The 17316-nt window shown below is 36.7% G+C and overlaps 1 protein-coding gene across 1 annotated transcript in view; it reads left to right on the forward strand.

Moving 5' to 3' along the window:
- celf6 (CUGBP Elav-like family member 6) overlaps positions 1-17316 on the forward strand; it is a 233279-nt gene that overhangs the window by 53435 nt on the left and 162528 nt on the right. The window lies entirely within an intron of this gene.

Raw genomic sequence — 17316 nt, forward strand, 5'->3', positions numbered from 1 at the left:
GAGGGAACGCTGGGAGGGATTTGCAAGGAGGGGAAAACGCTATGGTGGCAAGCTGGTGGTTGTTTTTGAGAGTCTGACAGAAACGTCACTTCGAGGCCAAAGCACATTGAACATGTTGCCATTTGAGAGAGGAACAGATTTACAGCCGAATAAATCAACAACAGCCTAACTTCATATCAGGCCAACGCAAGCTTCTGTCAGATCATTCATGACTTTATTTGTCATCTAAAGTAGCTGCAAATGTTAAAGGTCAAATAATTTCAAATTCAAACTCTCCTGACTCACATGTTTCAAATGTTGAAGTCTTTCTCTCCAAGATGCAGTAAGTCCCTCATCATGACCATGTGTTGAACTTTATGAAGTTCGTCGGAAATCTTGGCGAACGAGAGGTTACGAGAGCGTAGACCATTATGACCTAATAATGGCTTCACTCCTCCTCCAGCCAGCTGTTATCAAGCCCTGCTTTGTTTATACAACGAGCCCCTTTGAGGTGGAGATGATGCATGGTGAGATCACACATCAGAGTGGGCGTGGTTATAACAAGATTTCATCTCCAGAAAATCAAAAAAAAAAGTGTTTTCAGTGAGCGAGGCTTAAGTTCACTTTCTAATGTAAATCTTTCAATGAAAAGAGACGCATGCTGACGAGAACAATAGAGTCCAACATCTATTTAAGACACAATTAAATCAACACATTAGTTACAATTTAGTACTGAACGGGCCTAAAATAAACCCCTAGCCAGATTTCTTACAAATAAAACAAAGTTTAAAAGGTGTTTTCTCAGCAGTGAAAATACAGTACACTTTAAAAAGAAGTATGTTAACACAATTCTTGAATCATGGAGGTTGCTTTTTGTTGTCATTTCTCTGTGTTCTTAGTATTTATGAGTTGTACTATACAAGTATATTCTGGCTAAATAAAGAGCAGTGGGAATATATGAGAATTGATGTTTCCAATCAAAGTTTCCTGCTGCAAATGGATTGCACTGAAGTCATACTCATTGGTGAAGAAAGGATAGATGGTGCAAAACAGAATGAAAGATGTTTCAGTTTAGTTGTAAAGAGAATGCTTACCTGTACAGAACATTGAAGGAGAAAACCTGAGTCACATCCAGGACTTGCTGGATGGATCATGTTTCCTGAGTGACCCGTCTGGGAGACAATGTTTTTTTCGACAGGAGGGACAGTACTGGATGGAGGTTGGAGATAAGGAAAAGAAAAGGCTAATCAAAGATGGTTGATAAAGACCTGAATATGATGGGAAATGTTAAAGGAAGAAGGGACGTTTTGTCACCTTTATAGTGGACTGATTTAAATTAATTTATCATTTTAATGAAGTTTCAGTTAAGAACACAGGGTTGACAATTCAAATTAATCGAAAAAAGATATACATACAGTATATATCTTTATAAACCAAAAGGTATTGTAAAAAGATATCTATAATATCACTTGGTATATATATTATTTATTATTTAATGTTTTTAATATGTTTTAAAGAGGCTCGAAAGAACTTTATATCTTTATAACTGGTTTTAAATTAAATAAATGTTAACAAAAAGTGGAAAATGGAACAGAAAAAAATATTGCTAAAACAAAGAAGTTATATTACTTTACAAATAAATAAAATGTTGTTTTTGCCATCAAAATGTTTCTAAATAAACGCCCACATAAATACAGTCAAGAGGTGACACAGGACCAGGAACTGGTTTCGATAACAAACAGATTTCTAAATACTTGTGGTAAAAAAGAAATATACAGTTTAAGTTTGCCAAGTTTTCCGTGCAATAACTCACTGGGAAGCCTGGTTCTACCTCAATGTGTGTCCATGTGTGTGTGACGGTGTGTTTGTGTGTGTGAACAGAAGACCACTGCAGCTGCCGGGAGACAGCAGGTCTAACAAGGATGTATGGCTGCTTCAACATCCATCTGCAGACGTTTGTTATAACGTCATTCTCTGCCTCCGTCTCTGCACATCCCAACAGACGCACATACGAAGCCCGGCTTCTCCCTCGAACCCTTTCCCTTTAAAGTTAATACGGCATTTCAAAGTCTCCTCTAATGAGGTTAAGATAATGGAGAGTGAAACTTTTGTGTTGCTTTAAAAAAATTCCTCGCACTGGCGTCGCGTTTTACCCACAAGAGCCAACCGGTAAAATTAGCAGGTGCTTTTTTTAAGCACTTTCTTGTCAAGGTTTTTGCGGTTTAAAGGCCAATTTGACAGCTCACACACTTCTGCACTTACGCAGACTCACACGATCAGATTTGGCAGCTTCTTAAATCCTCTCGCTAATTTCCAAAGCTAAATAAAGTCTTCACAAGTCTTTGACTGAGCCGAGTTGTACTTTGTGTTTTAAGGCTCGGTGGATTGACCCATAAAGTTGATAAGAGTTGTTCAACAACATTATTAAAAATGAATCGTAGCTTAAAGCGTCCTGTGTAAACACAAATATACAAAACGTAATTTAATATTAAAAGTGTAAATGAATCCTGAAATCATTGCGCTTTAAGGTTGCAGATCATTTTATTCATAGCCAAAATAATTTACCTCTTTTATATTTTTACACATCTACATTATTTTTTGGTATTGGTGGGTTTTTGTTCAACCATACAATGTAGTGTATTGATAATTGATATTGTTTGTTTTCACCAATTAATTAGTTTAATTATACCTTACCCTTTACTGGTTTATCTTCATTGTTATCCTCATATAAAGCTTGAATTCTGTTTTCAACCATTGAAGCAAGAACCAAAAAGGTCTTGAAAAAGTGCTGCTGAAACAGGGAAAGTGAGTTTTAATGGAGTGCCAGAAGTCTTTGTTGTACCTCGAGTGCTATGTCATGAACTCCCAAAAAAGATCTATCACCCCCAAAAAAGAAAAGACGATTCCTTTCTGCAGTTAGGAATAAGCACTTTGTCATTTCTAACCAAACTAATTCATGCACTTTTAGTTGCGATACCTTTTATTATGACCAACATTTACCCCATAGGTAAGTCATGGTTCACACGAACCAACATTTGCTGGTTCCACAGTTGCAACATGACCATGACACCGATCTACAACAATTCAGACCAAAATGTCACCAGCAGAGTTTTGGGATATAATGATAGTTCATGAACTAGTTCATATTTTTGGACGAACGTGAACTGAACGTAGTGTATTTCGCCAGATGAACGCTGCTGTAAACTCTTTCCTTCTGGTGTCTGTGAACGTCACACTCCTTAACTTCATCTTCGTCCAGTAAGTTGGCAGATTTCTACAGAGACTAAAAGGCAGAAACCTGCTTAAACAGACTGTAAACAGGTATTTATGTATCGTGGGGAAACACAATCTGGTAACACCAGTGAACAGCAGTAACTTTTTAGCCGAAAGTTTGACAAAGTTTCAAGAATTCTTTATATAATCTTAAGAAAATGTCCTAACAAGTTTGAAGAGGATGGAAAAAGTATATTTTCTACATATCAGAACTGCAAATGCATTACTGCTACTGTGGACGAAATAGACTTCTATATAGTTCTTTATAGTTTAAAATTAGATACTATTATTTATTTATTATTTTTTTGCCCACTTATATGTATAAGTCACTTATTTTATTGTATTTTATCCATCAAATTTAATTTACATTTATTTAATTCATTATATACTGTATTTCACAACAACACATATAATCCTGTGTTTCTTTCACAATACTGACAATATGTTAAAGATTGTTTTTGATATATAATAATAAATAAAATAAATCTTACGCATATTTTAATATCAAAAAACGGATAAAATAATTTCTGACTTTGGTTATAATTGTGATTTTTGAAAAAAAAAGTGCTTGAAGCAAAATGTATAAAAATAACTATTTCTGTCAGCGGTAATCATTTTGAATTATTAATGATGAACTGAATTAGTTAATTTTAAAATGAGTGAACTGAGCTTTGAACTAGCTGGCATAGAAAGTGACCACTGGTGACTGGAACACTTAAGTCGTTGTCCTTAATATTCCGGCAGTAAATCCTCTTGTTTGTTCGGCTTCCTTGAGTCTTGGAAGCAGATGTGACTAGTGAATGAAAGGCTTACACTTCAATAAAAAGAATGTTGTTTCGTTTATTACGCTGGAATATCAGTAATCTTTTAATTTAATTTCAAAGACATCGAGCAAAACAAATCCAGAGGTTCTGCAGAGGAGCAGGTTTTTAATTAAAGCACGGGGAGGGCAGCGCGTACGAACGGCGAGAATTAAGCTGCAACATTCCGCCATCTTCTCTCAATCAATAAACAATAAGACGGGATGATTCAAATCTGCTGTTCAAACACAAATCCCGACTTTGCGCTATTTGGGGAGACGAATGCTGATGCTCTGTAAGTTTTCCTCATCTCATTACTCACAATTATGCAAGTTAGCACATTATATCAGCCGTAACAATGCAACGTGATTAAAAACAAATTATGACGGCATCGTCTGATTGGGCGACTCAGACGTCGGGCCAACTTGTTTGGCTCCATTAATGTAAAGCCTAATGAATAATATTGTCTTAGACTCCTAGCGTCAGTAATGGAGACAAGAATGGAAACTGTTGTCTTATGGAGGAGAAAAGTTGATTTCTTAATCGTGACTTTGATAGGAATGTGTTGATAATGGATGAAATAAATGCATTAGACGTTTCGTTATTTAACGTTGATAGATACTGATGAAGCATACAAATGAGACCAGCTGTTACATTATGACCGCTGGGATAGTTATCGTGTCCCAATGTAAGATAAAACCTCATGGTTTGCCATGGTTTGTGTCTCTATTATTGGCCCATTTTCGTGATACAAGTTCTACGTTTGCGGTTAAACTTTTTCAACTCCCCAGACCCTTGCCTCAGAACCCAGGCCCAGAATGGACGTCATCCTTATGTAATCTGAGTACCTGATTGATGTAGGTGTTTTCAAACTTCCAATCCGGCAATTCAATATCGCCTGGGGCCACGTTATATACTTAAACTGTTGCCAGGGGCCGGCAATCCAAAAGAGAGGAGCGAAGAGCTAAAATCTGATCGAAAAAATGTAAAAAACAAAGCAAGTAAGAAGAATAAAGAAAGAAATGTTAACATAAAATAAACATTATATATTTATAAACCTTTTGTGTAAAAGAAACGGATAGAAAAATAACCTTTTCCTTTAAATATGATGCCAATACTTTCTTCTTAAGAACATTTTATCTAGAGTTTATACAATAATAAACCCAAAATGAAACTGTTAGATGTCAGGGGGGGGCACATGAATAAGTAAGTAATAGATAAACACAGCAGCCCCAAGAAAGTTCTGAAAAAGCACAAATAAAAATGTCTTCAGATGTTTCTTGAAGGAGTCAGTAGATCATCAAACACAGAGATGGTTCCAAAGCTTAGGAGCAACAGTCTGGAAGGATTTCTCTCCTCTGGTCCTGAACCGTGTTCAGGAACCATCAGTAGATTCTGATCCACAGACCTCAGAGCCCGAGCTGGGGTGTAAGGCTGGATCAGATCACTGATGGAAGGTCTGACCATGAATAGATCTGAAAGTAAGAACCAGAATTTTAAAGTTCATCCTGAAAGAAACTGGCAGCCAGTGAAGGGTCAGGGAAATGTGAGTTCTTCTACTAGAGCAGCTCAGGATTCTATAGAATACAGTCAAAGGGCCGGACTCTGCCCAGGTGTGGTGTTTTGTGCACTTTATAGTTCTAGAACCTGTAATGCTGTAAAGTTAATGTAATGGTAAACCTAATTGGACAAGGGGCCAAAAATATTTCTGCACTCTTGTCATAAAAGATTTAATATTTGCCAAAATATCTCTAACAAGAAGTATTCAATTCCCATCAATTCATTTCTTTTAACCTTAGATTTACTGAAAGTCAAAATAATCTTATCTTAATCTTAACTTAATCACTGGCATCCTTATAGTTCCCAATATCATCGACTTGGTTTTAAGAAAACCATCATGTGGCCATGAGTTTGACAAACGGGCTGTATAGAAAAATGGTGAATTGCTGTTAATTATAGGGCACTTCCTTAACTTATACAGCATATAAACAACTAACAAACCAACCAATCTACCGTCTGGGCCCCAACACGTCTAAGTCAGTCAAACATTGCGTGAATTAAAACCACTTACCAACCCTATGTGGTATGTTTTTTTGCATATTTGATTACAAATTAATTTGCACTGTTACCACAAACAAGCATTTCCTGATAATAAATAGATGGTTAGTTCACTAACAAGCTGGTGTAGCTCTGGTTGTTTTGCTATTCTCCATTATTGCTCAAAGGCAAAGCAGCTCCTGGGATTTCAAACCAAATACACGGTGTTATCAGTAAAAGAGAGTTTGCAGCTAAAAGGGCATAAATTGTTTTTGGAAGGAAAATTCAAATTTGGGTGAAAAAAAAAGGATTCAAACAAAGTTCAATGTCAGGGTTTACAACAACAACATTTGGCAAAATATTTTGAAATGGAGCTGATGTGACATTTTAATTACATATTTTTGTATTTGACATTATCTGGTCAATTGTGCTATTAACCATTTAACCAAGCAGGCCTGAGGCATGTGGGATTTGGTTTGCAAATGGCCCTCGAATCTGACATTGGGCTTGTGCTGCCAAGAAAGGCTGAACTTCAAAACCTTTGTGTACAACAACAGTAGATTTTTTTCTAGAGTTAGACTCTGTTGAAAATGAAACAGTTGCTGGTTTCTCTGAACGTTCTTATCCTCCACAGTACCCTTAAACCCTGTGGTGATAGATCAACCAAAATTCAAATTGTACCCATAACATCATCTACTCAGCCTCAAAAGTCAAAACCCAACTCCTCTGACTCATGTTTCAAACGTTCCTCTCCCAGATGCATTAAGTCCCTCAGCATGACTTTGTTTTTGAAGTGATAACTTAATAAAGTTGCTCTGGAATATGGGCGAATGAGAGGTTACGAGAGTTCATTATGACGTTATAATAATAAAAGAGTTTTGTAAACAAACAGACACAAACTGACAAGTACAAAAGAGGAACAAGATCAATTTTTAGAAACACTTTAAGCACAGAAAAATAAATCAAGGAAGTCAAAATATACTCGGTTCAAGTTGACTATATTTTCGACTGCTTCTACTTTTTTTATTGTCGGAATTTTTGGATACAATAATTGCCTGAAAGGAGCCGCCGTGTTTGAACTATGACTCACTGTTGTGACGACACCACATCCAATTAGTCTTGTGAGGTCCTGCTATTTTCCCTGCGTCGTCTTAACAACTCCCGACCACATCTCACTGTATATATATATATATCGTGGACATATCGTTCCGAGACACTCGCCCGAGCCCCCCCACCCCCGAGAGCCCCCCTCTGATGGGACACGGAGCTGTGCTGGGAGAGGTGATGAAGTCTTTCCAGTCTGTTTTCCCAGCTCTAAATCACCTGCCTGCGCTTCTTCCGGCTCCACATATTCTCGCCCCCTCCTGGTTAAACCCATCGATCCCCGCTAGCCACGTGGCTACACCCGAGACAAAGCCCCTCTTCCTCCTCCCCGCCACCCCCCCCAGTCTGAGTCACAGACCTGAGCTCATTCCCGTCTGACGTCCGGGGATCTGAAGATTCATACCGCGAGCGTCGTCGATATAATTGTGACACTTTATTTTTTGTGCGAATCATTTCCTGCCCCCTTTTTTTTTTTTTTTTTCCATCAGAACCTCGTCCTGATGCCCTGGAAGTCTGATTGCAATTAAAAGGCAGGGAAATGACTTTGTTAAAATGGCACTTAAGGAGCAGGGAGCTCCTCTGGCCAGAACAATTTCTGTTAAAGTGGCCACTGACGACTCGCAATTCTCCCGACCAATTATCTGAGCACTCATCTATGCACAGCAGGACCACTCCCCAGCACAGACCAATCACAAGTGCCCGAGGTAAGCCATTGTTGGCACATTAGTTCAGCTCAATATCAATCCAGAGGCGCTAATGTTTAAATTTGAAAAAAAAAAAACAACAACAGAAAAAAAAAAAACAAGCTGCGGAAATACGACTTGCATTTTATTATTACCGAACAGCCTTTTACTTTGGACGATAAAGAGATGTGGTAGTCGGCGTCACTCCAGGAAGAAACATGGAGGGCAAAAAAATGGGTTTTGAAAGAACTTTTAGTGGCTCAACTGTAACTTTACAACGTATTTCTCAGAAATAAAACCAATGGCATTGCTAATACAAATGTATAAGATGAAACTGTAAAATAAATAGAATAGAATAGAATAGAATAGAAAGAATAGAAAATGTTTATTCATAAGTAAAGTAAAGTAAATAAACAATATGATTTTGTTTGAATAAAGACTCAAAAATACCTTTATTTTATATTTTAGCTCAAACAAAATTGGTTATTTGAGTTGTAAAAAAAAAGAAAGAAAAAGTCTCTTATTTTTGTCATGAAATTAACAATATTTGGTCAGTTTTTCAAACTCAAATATTTCAATAATAAAGGTTGGTTCCCTCTCGGTTAAAACACAAACATCCAAGTTCATAGTATTTGTGTATCATTATTAGCTGCTTCACATAAAAGAGAATAATACATTTAAAAAAAAAAAGAATGCATTTCTAATAATAATGAAGCTACTGTAAATGTTTACAGTAAATTCAATTCAATTCAATTTTTTTGAATGAAAACTCAAGCATACCTGTATTCTATATTTTAACTTAAATTATAATATTGTATATAAGTTTACAATAAAAAAAAAATCGATTTATAATTTTTTCAAAGCATTATTTTGTGAAATGACAGTATCATAAGTTAAGTAGTCAAACAAATATTGTGTCTTAAAGTGACTTTCAATGGCAATTTACTTTATTGAATGTCTAAATTACTTTATTTAATTTTAATCCTGACAAGATAACGGTTACCAAACCCTCATTTTAAACTAACTAAAAGATTAATATATTCCAATAAAACTCTCATAAAATGTTGATTTTGTGGTAATAAACGGATGAATTCAATTTTAGCGACGTTCAAAACTTACCATCTATATCTCGGAAACATTAAAAGAGTCTAAACTCTTTGTTGTGCAGAAAGAGCTGCTCCAGTTCTTCTGAGTCATCTTCTCTCCCATTGAGGTCACTTCAAGAATCTTTGTGATTATATTTATTAAATGTCGGGCAATCGTATCGTGAATAAATGATCACATCATGGGTTTAAACAAGCGGCTTGTGCTTCATCAGTTTGAAATGCTTCTGCAAAAAAATCACACTCTTATTTCATAATTTTAACGTGTAGAACTTTCCAGACTTTAGTTCCCACGATTGTGCTTAGAGAGGCAGTGTTTTCAAACCATCAAACTCATTACCACCTTTTTTTTGTCCTGTTAGTAAAAAGGAATTCCTGATTGACGAACACATCTCAGTTGAAAACATTTTTTTTCAGACGCATTCATTCACACTGATTCTTTGCCTCGGAGCCGTGTCTGTTCGTCTATTCTTCTTCTACATTAGCGGAGCTGTGGAGTGATTCAACGACTGATCATGCTGTTTTACAAATTCTCCTCCTGCCATGACGCGTCAAAGTGAGTGAGTTGCTGTGACAGCAGCCTCTGTGGTTGGTATGTCTTGCTGCTCTTGGCCACCAGTCACCAAGTCGTCTTGGATTTAAACTTTTGTTTTAGCTTTTATTTGACCTCATTTATATTGGAGTTAACTAACCTAACATTTGTTAGTTTATTTTAGCAACTCCATTTTTTTATAATCTTACATAGTTAGGTGTGTGTTGACTCTCATCTGGTGAATTTTTATATTAAATCAGCTGTTATTTGAAGAAATTGCATCAGAATTCTTTATTTTTTTGTTGGAATTTAAAACAAATATTACACTTTAGAGTCTCCAATGATAGACCCTGTATTCTTCCCCTGTAGACATAATAAATAGATAAATAACTTTTGTATATATTGTTTGTCATTGCAAAAAGAAAAAAAATAATAATCTAATCGATTGTCTGTGAGAAAATCCATGAGACTTTTTCAGACCATACATGCATTTTCTAAATATTAAAGCTTTTTTAATATAGAGTTTTTTACTAATAGTTTTTTTATAAGCAGTCATCCTTTTTTTTATATGAAAATACTTGAATTAAGTACAAAATAAGGCCTGACTGGTTCACCTTTCATAACAGAAAATACATCAGAGACTTTTATATTATGAACTCTGGCTTTGAATACATCCGCAGCAGCAGAAGAAGAAGAACTTTTGTGTCTTTAAATGTCTTACATATATAAAAATCGTAAAAAATTAGCTGAGATTAGAATTTTCAAGTACATCGTGAGGGCCTAGAAAGTCATTTTATTTTCCAGAAAAAAGGTAGAAACCATCATGATAAGTTGTATTACTTACTGACTTATCCTTGTAGTAAAGTACATCCATTTCTACTATGTTTGTATCCTTTTAGGATCTGATCTATGCACTTTCTATTTGCACTTTCTTATCTCTTTGCACTTTGTTCATTTCTTTAGATGCGCTTTGTTCTTGTTTTTGTTAATCTTTCTGTACCTTCTATAGTCTGCTGTGAAGTGTAAACTGACAGAGATCTCCAGAGGGATTAATACAGTCCATCGACGCTAAAATAATCTACACTTATGCTAACCTTTCATAAGTGTATCTCGCGGTAGAGACCATCAGCGGGACGAGGACGAGCGAGGCCGCACTATTCCGCTCAGGTTATGGTCGGTAGTTTGGCAATCTGCTTCCAATCCGACTCTACAACATCAGTGGGGGAGTGTGTAGCCCCGGTGTGCGGTACTCCTCCATGCAAATCCAGAGACAGTGATGAGTTATTTCCACATTAAATCTAGGGCATTCCTTTCTGCCGGAGCTTCGGAATTAAAACTTCATCCGCCGGTGGAGAGGCTTCTGTGAGTGGCAATAATTGAGGGAATATTGCCTGCCTCCAAGAGCGAACCACGCGTTTACGTGAGGGCCCAGAAAGTCATTTCATTTTTCTGCCCATTACTTTTTTCCTTGTTCGTCTTCTTTTTTCGCCTTCTCTTTTTTTTTTTTTTCTCCCCCCTGAATCAGAGTGATGTTGAGCCGGTGCTGTGAGAAAGGGTGAGGGGGGGGTGAGGGGAGATGGAGGAGAGGGCGACCAATGAACAGAGTAAAAGCAGCGAGAGATGAGCGGGACTGATGTGACCAAGAGAATTACCTGAAAGAAAGATGGGGGGGAGGGGTGAAAAAACCAGAGGAGAAAAGACGGGGGACCGAGGGGGTTGATGGGTGTGTGCTGCCTCCAACTTCAAAAGAAGAAGTGTGCGGGTCACCGTCCTCATCTCGTCGCCGAGCGAGGGTTCGCCATCGTTCTCTCTATTCCATCTACTTTCGCCGCCTCTTCATTCCGCCCTCTCTCTTCCCACCTTCCTCTGTTTACGCTGACAGTAATTTGACGGGCTGGAGCTTGACAGATTTGAAGGCGGCGGGCTAAGCGATTGTCAGGCCTGCCGTTGTCGGGCAGCTGCTTGTGCTGGATGAAGAGCCGGCTGGATGGAGCGACCAGTTAGACGCTTGATGGGAAATTTCCCATTTTATGATAGAATACCATGGAAAAAAAAAAAAAAAAGAGAGAATCGAAGGCACAGTCTGACACTTGTGAGTGTTGTCCATTTCCAACACGCCGGAAGATATTTGAGATCATTGAAAACAAAACAGTGATTTGTTCATCCTTTTTTTTTTTGATAATAGAAATTAAATACAGAGTTTACATTGATCTTTAAAATAATCTTTAAAAAAAACTCATTATGAAGGCCTTATTGTGTCTTTTAAGTCTTAAAAATAAGGTAAGGTAAGGTAAAACTTTATTGATAAATTGTTTTTTTCCAGTAGCCAGCAATTTTTCATAAACAATAAAAAATAATACATGAAAAATAAAATAAGAAAAGAACATAAGAGGAAGAACAAGATGACACAATCTAAGTATAAAGATAAAGACAAAGAACATAGGTCAAAGACAAAGAACATAGGTCAAAAATCACATCATATGTAAGATTGTATGTTTCAAATCTCAATGTATCTGGTAACATTTATAAATATACAGATTATCACAAAAACAATATCCAACTAAAAAAATTGTGTAGCAGTTACAGCCACGACTATCTGAGCAAATGCATGTCGCCAATGTTTACAACAAACCATTTTAATTCATAGGGTAAAAAAGTACCAGGCAGTGTCTACAAGGTTTTCAAAAACATGTCTCAATATTTAATTTTTTGAATGATTGTGGAGTTCAATTAATTTCAAATGGTAATAAAAACATTGTCAAAATGTGCTGACTTAAACTTGACTTAAGCTGTAGGAACTTTGAAACAATACCAAATGAAATTGTGTTAATATGTACCAATTTAAATTAACCATATATATGGCAAAAAAGACGAGTATAGTAAACAATGAAAGCAATAAAATAACAGTCAGTCATTTTCAGAACAGGGTAGTACTAGAAGACCAGTTAGCAAAAACACAAAAAGACAGTTCAATGAATTTCTTAGCAAATGTTAATATTGAGACAAATACATTCATAATTTCCATCTGGATCCACGGATTATTTGAAGATTCATCCCATGCTGTGGTGCATATCCTGACATATATTTATATTTAAAATGCCTAAAAAGGTGTTATAGATATTAATAACATGAAGAGCAATGATATTTTGTTAATAATAATAATCATAATACAATTTAATAACAAAAAATGCAGATTTGAGATGCTTGGCAGAGGTCTGCGCTCTCTAGAGTGCTTTTGTAGTCCTTGTATTATAAATCCTCCCTAAAGCACTTAATAAAATCATTGTTTTAATTGAATTTAAACTGATGAATCTAAATGAATTCACACTGGAAACGTCAGAAACTGTGCCTTACAGCACCTCTTAAAACTTATGAATGGATGGATCATTCCGACAATCGAAGGTGAGAGAAAAACAATCACTTTTATAATTGGCAAACTCAATTTTTAATCAATTAAAATGTAATGAATTAAAGTCACAGAGCGACACGATGCAGCGGTTTCATATTGAGCTCTAACCACATGTTCCGAGTGATATTATCTTCTGAAGCAACAGACAAGCCCACCGTGAAAATAGGGAATGAAAAGGGGGAATTGTTTCTGCAGCCTGGCACCCGTGTATCAGTTAGTCACCCGCGTTATGACCAGTCCAGGAGCTTAAAATTCAATTAACATTGAAAAAAAGAAGGAGAGATTTGTCAAGAAAAAAAAAAAGCCTGCATACAGGTGAACAGAGGGAGATAAAGAAGTTGTTTGTCGATGCTAAACAGCTTCGGTCCGGGCCGCAGAGCGGTGCCAGATGGACCCGGAGCGGTCGAGACCCCTGAAGGGTCCAGGCTTGTAAGTCTCTTGAAAGTTAGCCAGATACACAAATTCACATTTGCAGACGGTAAAACAAGATTCCAAGCTTTCACACACACTTAGCATTGCATTTATTATGACCAGCGCCAAGTTGGCTTAAATGTAAGAGTGGACAAACAAATGAACTGTTGACCGAGACATGTACTCCCAACAGTGGCCCCAACAAAACCATTGTTCCAGAGAAATAAGGCAACAGTCTGGTGAGCCTTTTGAGCCACAATTTTATCTACTCGCTCTCGTTTCGCCTCTTGTTTTCATCAGCCTTTGTCAAAAGTCTGCATTTGTTTTCGTTCCCACTATCACTGCAACCACGAACTAGCGTAGCTCCTCGTACATTTAATGACTTTTTGCTTCTTGAAAATTAATTTGCGAAAATCAAGAGTCTTTTTGTTCCAGTTTTCCTCTTCATGACTCACAAATTAGTTTTATGGCTCACTCCTGATCTCCGGGTCCCACAACAACAACAAATTATTTATTGTGTTTTACATTAAGTTTTATGGACGTGGTAGTACACGGATTAATTCTCGGCGGAGATTGGCTGAGCTGCGATCATCCGATAGCAGTATGTGCTCGTGTTCTCATCGTTTCATTGAATGATTCACTGGGTTTTACTTTCGTACTCAACAAATGATCCTCAGTGAAAGTCGGCACTATTTGTGTTTCTTACATACACAACAAACCTGATTGTTTTATTTATTTATCGTACGCATTATTAGATTACAATTGTAGCATTTTCAAGTTTTAATTGAATGGAACCAATTTGTAAACTGCAATTAAACAATTCACATCTGTACTCAAAGAACTTTTAGTAGATCAAACTAGATGATTTTAACCCTTGTGTTGTCTCTGGGTCACCTTGACCAGAAGGGATACCTCAAATACATTTGTTTTCGGGCCTTCGAGTCACCTTGACCCAGAGATAACACAAAGGATAACACAAACACATTTGTTTTCGGGCCTTTGGGTCACATTGGCCCAGAGATAACACAAGGAATACCACAAACACATTTGTTTTCAGGCCTTTGGCTCATCTTGACCCTGAGATAACACAAGGGTTAAAGATTGAAGAGGATTTATGCCTCTTTTTTTTAATACTTTTATATTTTAATGCACACAGTATTCACTTTATAGTCACATTTATATTATTTTATTTGTTTATTTTTCTAAAACAAGTTTTATTCATGTGGTTTTTAACATTTACATATATATATATATATATATATATATATATATATACTGTATATACTAGTGTTCTTAAAGTCAAATGCATCTTAACATTTTAAATTAAACATTGCAAACCTACACAAAGGCTTCATTGAAAATGTTCACCCATTTATTACCAAGTTATTCTTTCATATATAAATGAACGTACCTACATCCCTGCAGTGCAATAAGGCGTCAACCAATAACTATAAATAAAGTTTATTGTAAGTATTATAGTGTCTTTTGTGTTGATGAAACAATTTTGTGATGATAAATAATGGAGCAACACATTCCTCCCTCATTTAGTTCGAGCTATTTATCACGAATGCAGAACAAACTAACAAAAGATTAAAGTTTGTTTCCGAGGATTCTAACTTCTCTCTCAGGCTCCCAACTTCCCTCTTCTCATCCTCGTCTCTCAACTTATTAGCCTCGTAGATAAACTTTGCAAAGGGGATTTAATTAGGATTGGAAGGCTATGGGTCATGAAACACTCTCATAATACAACTAAAAGCTTTTACTTCAAATGGAAAAAAAAAAAGGGGGGAAAAAGCCAAACCCACAGTTACAAGGTTATTATCCGCCATCAGCAATAACCTACTGGTGTACCTGTGGACACATCAGAGGGGTTTATGGGATCTTTATTCTTGATTGCACCCTTGTGGGCTGACAGCGGCATAAATCTCGCCGGTGCTTTAAGCAGCAGCATATGCAGCTATGAAACTCTCAGGGAGGTAGTTGGTGTGAGAGGCAGAGGAAAATGATTCCCTGTGGCAACCCGGCATACCAACTTCTCCGGAGGATCTATTGAACACTGAGCTCTGTTGAAACTGTCAATAAAATAATTGCTGACTGGGCAAAGTTTTCCAGAAAAAACCTCTGTTGCTGTAGGAAAAAAAACTTTTGGTTAGCGAAAAAACATTTCTCATGAAAATCTACTTGGTAATCTACTGACCAGGGTCAACAAGATCTTACGTCATCCTCTTCACGCGCCTCGGTTTTGTTGTACAACGCAGGAAATGGAGGCAAACCTTTCAAAGAAGCTGAATAACATTTATCTCCCTCTATTGTCTTCGTAATTCACAGAGAATTATTAAGTGCATTTTTAGCCGGAGTGTGAAGCGCTCGCTGTCTGTAATGTTGTCTGAAGTGCATTATGGAGCGCAGTCTCTTCGAGAACATTCACAAAACAGAAATGTTATTTTCGAGCCGTATTAATAACCCGGGCGGCTTGTAATGTGCGCTTCCTGAAAGCTTCCTGTCGAGCAGTTAAGTAAAAGTACACGTGATGTCACATCCCGACTATTAAGGCGATTCATATTACTCTTCTAAGCAAATATAAAGCGTGATTTACAACATTGGAATAATGGAACGTCTCCAGTCTTTCTTTAAGTGCTTGTGATAAGGTTAATTTTTATTTTACTGAGGCAGAACAAACAAGAATCTGAGAGAAAGACATGCTTCCTTCAATGTGGCATCAACAGGGTTGAACAGAAACTTTATTTATATTTTATTGAACTTCACTTTTGTGATTTTCCTACTCTCCTGCTAAAGCTGCACTGAGCTGAATTTATTAGGTATCACAAGTTTATCGTTGATTGCAACACAGTTTTAGAAATTCAAGGTTAATGACATCTTGATTGATTTTATTCTCCATGTAACCTTCGTCTGCGTTTTTGACTTTTTGTTTCTTAGCTTTTAAATCTATTAGCCACTTGAAGGGTTACTTCCTGTAGTGATATTAAACCGATTTTGGTTAATTTTGCTGAAAGGAATGTCGGCAAAAGCAGGTACCGAATGAAAAGCTTAAAAATGCAATCGTAAAGTTCAGACAGGAACCAAGATCTCCAACTAAATCTTTGAGCACTTTTGGGCATGGGCCAAAATTCTTTTACGAAAACTAACTAACTAATTCCCATTTAATTCCCTTTCTTCAACTTCAGTTTTAGTTTTATTGGAAGTTTCTGTACGATTGTTGACGTCCATGATCTATGTCCATTACCTTATCTTAGACACTGGCATTTTACTAGGTCACAATATCCAAACATGAATATTAATATACTTTGTTTTTGAGTAAACAATCCAGAATGACTTGACAGGTTTGTACAATAAGGTATTTCACGGGAATTTTTTAACATTTCCGTTTTTAGTAGTTTAGCGAATGGATTAGTTGTTTTTTTTCTGTTGTAGTTAAATTCACTACTTTCTATACACAGATAAAGCTCATTTAATTATTTTCCTGCAGTTCATACAAAACTCTGCAAACGAGAATTCTTACCCGCTCTAGTAGGAGAACTCCCATTTCCTCGATCCTTAACAACTCTTCTATATTTTCTTCTTCTAGCTATTCATGGTCAGGCTCCTCCTTCCATCAGTGATCTGATCCTGCCTTACACCCCAGCTCGGGCTCTGAGGTCTGTGGATCAGAATCTACTGATGGTTCCACAAACATGGTTCAGGACCAGAGGAGAGAAATCCTTCCAGGCTGTTGCTCCTAAGCTTTGAAACGATCTTCCTCTGTGTTTGATGGATCTACTGACCTTGGCCTTTTATAGTTTTTAAATGTGCATGTATTTTCAAACGTGTATTACTTTAGATTGTTCAAGCGCTTTGTCACCCTGGTCTAGAAAGGCCCTTTACAGCTAAATATGACTTAATTACTCACTTACTTCCCTTATAAGACTTAGTAAAAAGGAAAATAATAATTGAACAGGTTTCCCTTCAATGAGTTCTCTTAAAGCTA

This window comes from Callionymus lyra, chromosome 6, assembly GCF_982586985.1.
Source record: "Callionymus lyra chromosome 6, fCalLyr1.hap1.1, whole genome shotgun sequence".
In the NCBI taxonomy this organism is placed as follows: Eukaryota; Metazoa; Chordata; class Actinopteri; order Syngnathiformes; family Callionymidae; genus Callionymus; species Callionymus lyra.